Source organism: Panthera pardus, unplaced genomic scaffold, assembly GCF_024362965.1.
Source record: "Panthera pardus isolate Hobbes unplaced genomic scaffold, ASM2436296v1 HiC_scaffold_21, whole genome shotgun sequence".
NCBI lineage: Eukaryota > Metazoa > Chordata > Mammalia > Carnivora > Felidae > Panthera > Panthera pardus.
In genome coordinates this window covers 8,073,882-8,082,400 of record NW_026526777.1, presented here as the reverse complement: position 1 = coordinate 8,082,400, position 8,519 = coordinate 8,073,882, and the positions used below count along the sequence as shown (strand labels likewise).

The 8,519-nt window shown below is 43.4% G+C and overlaps 1 long non-coding RNA gene across 1 annotated transcript; it reads left to right on the top strand.

The window, feature by feature from the left end:
- The first annotated feature begins 1,852 nt into the window (after positions 1–1,852).
- Positions 1,853–6,105, top strand: LOC109276709 (uncharacterized). Its single transcript, XR_002084810.2, has 2 exons — positions 1,853–1,946; positions 5,386–6,105. It is a non-coding gene; the product is annotated as an uncharacterized LOC109276709 (long non-coding RNA).
- The last annotated feature ends 2,414 nt before the right edge of the window (positions 6,106–8,519 follow it).

Sequence of the window (8,519 nt, the reverse complement as noted above, 5' to 3'; positions counted from 1 at the left end):
CTTCCATGTCCTTAAATCATCCCTGCTGTTCTATTTCAATACTCGTTTCTCTCTGGACTGCAAAGACCGTTTTAAAATGTGTAGTCAGATTAAGGTTGTTCCTGACCGTGTTCGTGTGCAGCTGGGAAATCGGTCCCCCTCGCATTTGGCTCTGACTTAATAGCCAATAATAGCCTCTTCACGGTCAGAATGGGAGCCACAGGTCCTGCAGCAGATTCGGGGTTGGGAATTCAAGAAGGCTGTGTCACTGCTACGTGACCTTGATAGGCTTTTTCCTTTTTCGCAATGTCTACTACCTGTTCTCGCTTTCTTCCGCACGGTTCCCATGTAGGGACATGAAAACTTGGTCTGGGAGAAAGACTGCCAGGGGTTTGAAATTCTCCTGACAATTTTTCTTCGTGTCATGGCTTCATTCCCTTTGGCCAGCCAGTTAAGCATTTAATAAACAGTTACTGAGCGTGTGTTTTTTTGCAAAGAACAGTGTCCATATAAGGAAGAAAAGAGGAGCTAGTAATTCATAAGATGTACCTACTTACAAAAATCCCTTATCCTTGAGAAGGATTTCTCTTATATGCGTTCCCATTATGGAGTTAGCATCCAAGATAGGGTAACATACATTTTATATACATCTTCTATACTTCTAAGATACTTAAAATTCTTTTAATGTTTATTTATTTTTGAGACAGAGAGAGAGAGAGAGAGAGCACAAGTGGGGAGGGGCAGAGAGAGAGGGAGGCACAGAATTTGAAGCAGGCTGTCAGCACAGAGCCTGACGCGGGGCTCGAACTCACAAGCCGTGGGATTATGACCTGAGCTGGAGTCGGATGCTGAACCACCTAAACCACCCCAGGTGCCCCTAACATTAAGACTCTTAAGCCTACAAAATGAGGAAGCTGGGCACAATCATCTCGAAAACCTCTTCCAGTTCTAGGAGACTAGCAGGCCCTCTATCGGAATCAGGGATCACCCACGAACTAAACAATCCATGCACTGAAATTTGCTTCAAGGAAGATTCACCCACACATCGCTGGTTTTGCTCAGGCCCACAGTTGCTCCAGACCTAAGGATGATAATTATGAAGCATGATGACCAAGCATTATGATCATGTCGACACGTGGTCAGTGAATCAAACCGAACTGGGAGTTGAGTCATGATTGATTTTCTTGGCATCCTGCTAGGTGATGACTGTTTTATAGGAGCAAATGAGTGGTTTTGTGAGTGGTGGTGCCATGTATCTCTGGCCAAACTGGTGACTGTGTCTGCCACCTGGGGTTTTGATGGCAGGAAGCTGGGTCCTGGTGTCTGGCCAGCTGACTCAGCCACAGCCTGGCTCTTGAGCCAATGGGAGTCCCCAGAAGACTACCAAATCTTCCCTTCAGTCGGACCTGCGAGGGTCTCCGAAAAATCTGTGCTATGTTCTCCGTGTCATTCTGCTTTCCAGCTGAATGATCTTGGGGAAAAAGTGGCTTCGTGTGATTTCCCTTGGTCTGTTTCTCCATTTGTAATACGAGGAAAATATATCTCTTTCACAGGGTGGTTGTGAGAATTATACGAAATTGAAAACTCCTAAACCATGGGGAGGGGCTCTGGGAACCGCTATTTTCCTTTCGCTTCATCATCCTTTCCATCAGCTCTAGAGCTGGCATGTAAGTTTAATTGCAACAATGATTCACCGGGGCCAAAACATACCCCCCCCCCCCGGCTAAATCTGACCCTCCACCTACTATGCTGCACCCACACAGCTGAACCTGCTGGAGAAAAGCACAGTCATGATGCCTGACTTTAGACTCATGGCCGCAAAGCACAAATGGGTTCCTGGCTGGCTGGCTGGCTGGCTGGTGGGACAGTGCAATCACTCTTCTGCTCCGTGACAATCGCCTGCCTTCCCTTCTCCCCAGTTTCATTCTGGGCTAAGGACCTCCTTCCCATCCAACGGGAAAATTGAGGTGAGTAGAGGACAGCTTCCACAAGGCCCCTCCACTGCACCTGTGCGTATATGGTGTGTACCTACGAGGGTACCTGTGCCCACAGCTGCCATCTGCCTTTTTGTCTGTGTGGATGAACTCTCCTCGCTGCATCCATGGCCTCCCGGGCGTATACTTCCATCCCTCCTTGTTGATTCCCCCTGCAAGCCTCCCCTCTTTCTTTTGCATCAACAGATTTTGCTCTCTATTGGATTTTTCCTCAACATAAACACGTTTTTTTTTTCCCCTCCCATCCAAAAAAGACTGTTCCACTTCACTTCTCCCTCAGGTAGGACCCCACTCCTTGCTTGCAAAATTCACTTAAACATTTGTCTTGTCCTTACTGTCTCAGGTGTTTTCTTCTATTCTCTCTTAAACTCCCTGTAGTCAGGCTTCCCACTCCACCACTGCCCTAAAGTGACTCCTGTCATGGTTACCGATGAGCTCTGTGTTAGTCTAGGAGTTATTTTGTAATCTTCTTGTCTGGTCTATCAGCAGCGTTTAATACCGTTGGTCACTTGGTCATTTCCTTTTCTGAGAATGACTTTCCTCTCTGCTTTGCTTCTGCGTCTCTTGGATTTTCTCCAGCCTCACTATCACTCTTTCGTCTCTTTACTGGTTTGTCCTTATTTCCTCAAACACGTAGGAGCACCGGTCGTACGGCAGCTTTATCTTCCCAGAGGCTGAGGCCAAATATTTTGGGGTCACCTGTGACTCCTGTCTCTCTCTCATTTCCTGCATCTAATCCACCTGTAAATTCTCTTGGTTCTACCTACAAATGGATTCAGAATCGGACCTCTCAACATCTAGGCTGCCGCCTTCCCGTCCAAGCCACCGTCTTGTCCTCTATGAATTATTGTCATCATCTCCTAACTGAGCTTCCTGCTTCTTCTGTCCCCTACCATCTCGTCTCGTTGGAATGGCCCAAGCCACTCTGGTAAGGTGGATGACGGGCCATCTCCTATTTCTTCTACGTGGTCCAATGGCTCCGACTTCATTCAGAGCAAAATCCAGCGTCCTTAAAATGGTCTGCAAAGCCCTGCATGATGGGAATCTCAGCTGGTTGGGATCCTGAGACAACATGTCTCCCATGTTGTCAGGTCTAGTGATTTGTTCTTGGCCCTCACCCTGACTTTATGGGCTGACCATATTCGACTCAATTGATCATCTACCCTCCCCTCCCTTTTTTAAATGCTTTCTCCATTTGTCTTTTGAAATCCTGGTTTGAAATACTTGGTTTTGAAAACACTGGTTTTGAAATACTTGATTTACTGCTGACATCACCGGCCTGCTTCAGACGAACTCGCCTTGCGTCATCCTTTTTCTATCTTCCAAATGTTGTGTACCAGGGCTTATACCTGAGTGTTTTCATTCCTCTCACTTATTCCCTATTCCCACGCCTTTCAATATCATCTATATGTTAATGCCCGTGAAGTTCATGGCTACAGCCCTGGGCTCCAGGTTTGTTCACCTGTTTCTATCCTACATCTCTCTTCTATTGTACCTTTAGGCGTCCAAAGTCAACTCAAAGTCAATATATACAAAAGGCAGCTTTTGATTTTCAACCCTACATCTATTACTATCTTCAAGTTTTCCCATCTTAGGAAACATACCATTTTCTTCCTGGTTGCTTAGGCTAAAGACCAGGGAGATTTTTGCTCCATCTTTTTTTCTTATTGTACATCCAAACCCATCAGTAACTACTGTTGAGTCTGTATTTGAAATACATCATGAAATCTGACATGTTTAAAGAGGAGGAAGAAAGGATGAGTGGATAGATGGATGGATATGGGCCTAACTTTTAATCTCCTTCTATTCTTCTGGGAATTATTCTAAAGGAACTCTTTAGAATATAAATGGAGGGCCGATTTTCTGAAATGTCCCACATCAATTCAGTAGGTTCCACTGTATACAGTAGGCGCCCGACTAATATTCATTAATTTCAGAAAAAAAGCATTATCAAGCCATAAGATAGCTGGACCATCTAATACAATTTTCCCTAAATGGCTCAACTGTTTCACAAATATGCTAAAATAATAAAACCCCATCAATTTAGAGAAATATACAACTATGCCCATCTTAGAGCCAGGGAAAATGAAACACTGAAAAGTAATGTAAGTTGCACAAAGTATGGTAATGAGTCACTTAGTTATAAAAGGTAAGAGTGGGAGTAAGTAGACCAGTTAGGAGGCAATTTTAACAATCTAGGCAAAATATAAGAAATTTTCACTTATAGCATAGATATGTTTGGGGTAAAGACGTCTACAAAGCAGATATATTTGCAGATATATTTGCAGATATCAAAGCAAAAAGTATTACATTTTATCTCTGAGGTCTATTATCCAACTAGAAGCATGTGTTCTAATAGACTTTCTGGGCAGTCACATCTTACATTCCTTCTCTGTTATGACAAAGTAATGAGGGAACACAATGTACAGATTTTACCTCAGGCAGCAGATTTTATGGCTAGATTTCATAGTTGGTTCCTAAGTTATTTATTCACATTTTGATCCAGGATCTTAGCTCTTTCACCTGTCTGGGTTTCCATTTCCTTATCTATAAAAGTAAAGATTTCAGAATGGAAAGGTATAAGCTTGGAAAGGTACTTTAATCTTTTTGGGTTTTAGTTTCCTCACCTGTAAAATAGGGTCTATTGAAAATCCCTTGCCACCCCCTGCCTGCCAAAGAAATCAGAGGAAGGGAAACAAGGCTAAATGAATAGTACTTAAATAACGGTTACGTCTACTGCATGTTGAAAATTGCATTGGGGTGCTTTGGGGGAAATTTGAGTTCAATGAACAGAACAGTTTCTATGGTAGTGACTTTTGAGTCTCTAATGTGGTCCTGTACTCTGTAAATGACAAAGAAGGAGATATAAAATGCAGTATTGCTCATATTAATTGGATCAGGTAATTTTCTTTTCATGTAACACAGATTAATTTCTTTTAAAAAAATTGTTTTTAATGTTTATTTATTTCTGAGGCAGAGAGAGACAGCGCGAGCAAGGGAGGGGCAGAGAGAGAGGGAGACACAGAATCCGAAGCAGGCTCCAGGCTCTGAGCTGTCAGCACAGAGCCCGACGCGGGGCTGGAACCCACGAACTGTGAGATCATGACCTGAGCCGAAGTCGGACACTCAACTGACCGAGCCACCCAGGCACCCCTAACACAGATTAATTTCTTCAGGCACATTAGTTTTTTGTGGAAAACAACTTGGAAAATTGTCCATAATTAACTACTTCCTAAATGTACATTCTTAATCTCCAAATGCTTCTGTTCTTTGACATAGTTACCCGTGTTTCAATTCAATGTCATCCTACGTCTACGTCTTCCGACATCATGAGAAAGTACTCTCTGATCCGTTATATAAGGTGGTCTAGCTTGAGGATACTATTCATAACAGTCTTTCATTCCCATTTTAGGTCAAATGTGTGAGGCTGGCCTCCTGGAGGCTGTGACTGAGAGAAGGAGGCAGCTGTGCCCAGGTCTGGGGGAAGAATGCTTTCATCAAAGAGGAGAGTGAGAGCAAAGTCCCCGAGGAGGAAGAGAACCACCAGAGACGAGGGGACCCTGGTGCAAAGTTGGAGAAACAGGGAGGGCCGTATTACTCCAGGGCCTTGAGGGCTTGGTCGGACCTGGGGCCAGTTTGAGCGCTCACAGTTTTCTCTTTGGGCAATCTGGAATAGAGAATAGCAGAATGGATTTCAGTTTGGAACAGTCTCTTGAAAGGGAAGGGCGTTAACTGTGGAACTGGAGTAGGGGCAGGAGGGAAGACCTCCCTGGCCCAGGAATGAGAAGCAGAGAAAGTCGGTCTGCAGAGAAGGAGAAACAGCCGTGCAGAAAGGAGCCGAGACCAGGGAAGCAAAGAGAGAAAATCCTGATTGCTTTTAGCTTCTTTGTTCCAGCACCTTCCATGAGTCCCTGCTCTAATCCTTCCTTTAAATTGCATGAATGAACTGCATTCATTTAGTCAATTTGCCTTTCTTGCTTAAGCTAACTTGAATTGGATTTTATTACTTACAACAAAAAAGCTGTTAATCGATGCACATATAATTTCTGTGAGTTTGACGTTCTACGAAGCAAGTTAACGAAAATCGAGTCATGTATCTGAGTCAGTCCCAGCTAAGAATCATTTTGCCAGATTTGGTGTCTTTGGTTTCTTCTGTGGGAGTAGCTAAAACACTGAAAGAGTAAAAAAAAAAAAAAAAAAAAAAAAAAAAAAGGGACAAAAAAGGGAAGGAAAACCCCTATGACCGCAACTAATTCCTTTCATATAAATATGTTTTTCATATGTCCATAAAAACCCTTCTGTTTACATTCTATCCTCTTAGGCTTATTTTGCCCATATTTTTGAGATTTGATCACATCTTTGTCCCATAGCATTTCTCTTCCATCATGACAAGTTATTAATAATTATCAGGGATTTAAGTACATGAAAAATTAACCATTTCTACTGCTGGGACCAGACTAAACATTTCTTAAAAGAACCATAAATTTACTCTCATTCTTTGTTAGTCTTTGCATTATATTAGCTAGAGAGCTGGTTTTTTGTTTTTTGTTTTTGTCACACTGAAAACCCATATGTTTTTTCCTCCTTATAGGGATAGCTTTCATCTATACCCCTGAATTTATTTTGTTAGTTGTTTCCTTTTTTCCTTCTGAGTCTTTTCTTTACCTTTTAATTAATTGATATGCTGAGAGTTCCATTTTACCTTGGGCCCCCATCCAAACCCTCCCCTTCTTCTAAGGCCTGGCTCAGATTTAATCTGCTGGAAACTTTTGATTGTTCCAACCTGAATAGATTTTTGCCTTCTCTGACTTGCCCTTGTTCTTATAAGCCCAACCACTGTGTTTAGAATGTAACCATCCCCGGGGCGCCTGGGTGGCTCAGTCGGTTGGGCGTCCGGCTTCTGCTCAGGTCACAATCTCAGGGTTTGTGAGTTTGAGCCCCGCGTCGGGCTCTGTGCTGACAAGTCAGAGCCTGGAGTCTGCTTCGGATTCTATGTCTCCCTCTCTCTCTGCCCCTACCCCGCTCATGCTCTCTCTCTCTCTCTCTCTCTCTCAAAAATAACTAAACATTAAAAAAAATTTAGAATGTAGCCATTCCCCTCTCTCTCCTCCTTTAAAGTATGCATCCCCCCTGCCTTTTCAGTGAGGTTATACATTTTAGAGGATGAGATCTCGGTTTTTCATGCCTTGCCAGATAGGATTAGGTTTTGTTTCATAAAACAATACAGCCAAACAAGTTGCTGAAACAGAATGGAGATTGATGATTTGTTAATGTAGAAGAAACATGGAGCTTGTAGTTCGGGGACGCCGCGGTGGTTCCACCGGCATCAGAGACCCAGACGTCTTGCTTCCCTTTGCTCGACCATCCTTAATACACGACTTCTCTCTTTCCTTGTGCCTTATTGTCCAAGCCAGCTGCCACAAGCCCGGCCATCAGGCCAACACTCCTAGCAGAGAGAAAGAAAAAGAGGGCTGGACAAAATGGCTACTCTAGAAGTCTCCCACAGTGACTATGTGGTTTTCCCATGACACTTGGCACTGTGCAAGTGTCATGCAGGGAGAACTCGGTGTGTGCTGAGGACCATGCTCAACACTTTATAAATACCACCTTCTGTATTTCACTCACTCACTCACCATGTGGGATAGATATTATTGTCCTCGTTTTATGCATTAGTTATTTGAGGCTGGAAGAGCTCCGAGCTCCATCACCAGGAGCTGGCAGAATTAGGACTCAAAACCAGGTTTCCCTGACTGCAAAGGTGGTGCGATAGAATGCTCAGTGGCTTTTCCAAACTAGGTCAGGAAAAATGAGACGAGGAATAATGGCACATATACTTTTAAGTGGGAAAGCGATAATTTGAGGAAGTATCTTGTAAACGAATAAGCACTTAATTTAGGGATGGAGGACTAGGCACAATTCCTGACTCTGAGATCCTTTCTGGCTGGGTGTGCTAGAGTAAGTGATTTAACCTTTTTCTTAAGGATGCATACAATAGACCATGAAATATGGGAAAGGTCTGCTGTAGGCTCAGATAAAGCATCAGCTTGTAGACAACCCCGAGGGATGGGAGTATGATCCTCTCGGATGCCGTATTGTGTTGATATACACGTCCCTGTATTGTGTTGAATAGTACCCCTCCCTCAGTTCCTATACAACTGGCACCTGTGAGTGTGATCTCATTTGAAAATACAGTCTTTGCAGACGTAATCAAGTTAAGATGAGCATATTGGATTAGGTGACCCCTAGATCCAATGACTGGTATGCTCATAAGAAGGAAATTTGGACATAGACTCACAGAGAGATGTGAGAAGAAGGACGTGTTAGATAAAGGATCAGAGTGACACAGCTGTGAGCCAAGGAACATTAAGAAGGATGCAAACCACCAGAATCCAGGAGAGGCAAGGAATGAATCTTCCCTAGAGTCTCCAGAGAATCCAGACTTCTAACCCTCAGAACTATGACAGAATAAATGTCTGTTTCTTTAAGTCGATAATTTTATGGTCATTTGTTACACCAGCCTTAGGAAACTAATATAGGTCCCCCAAT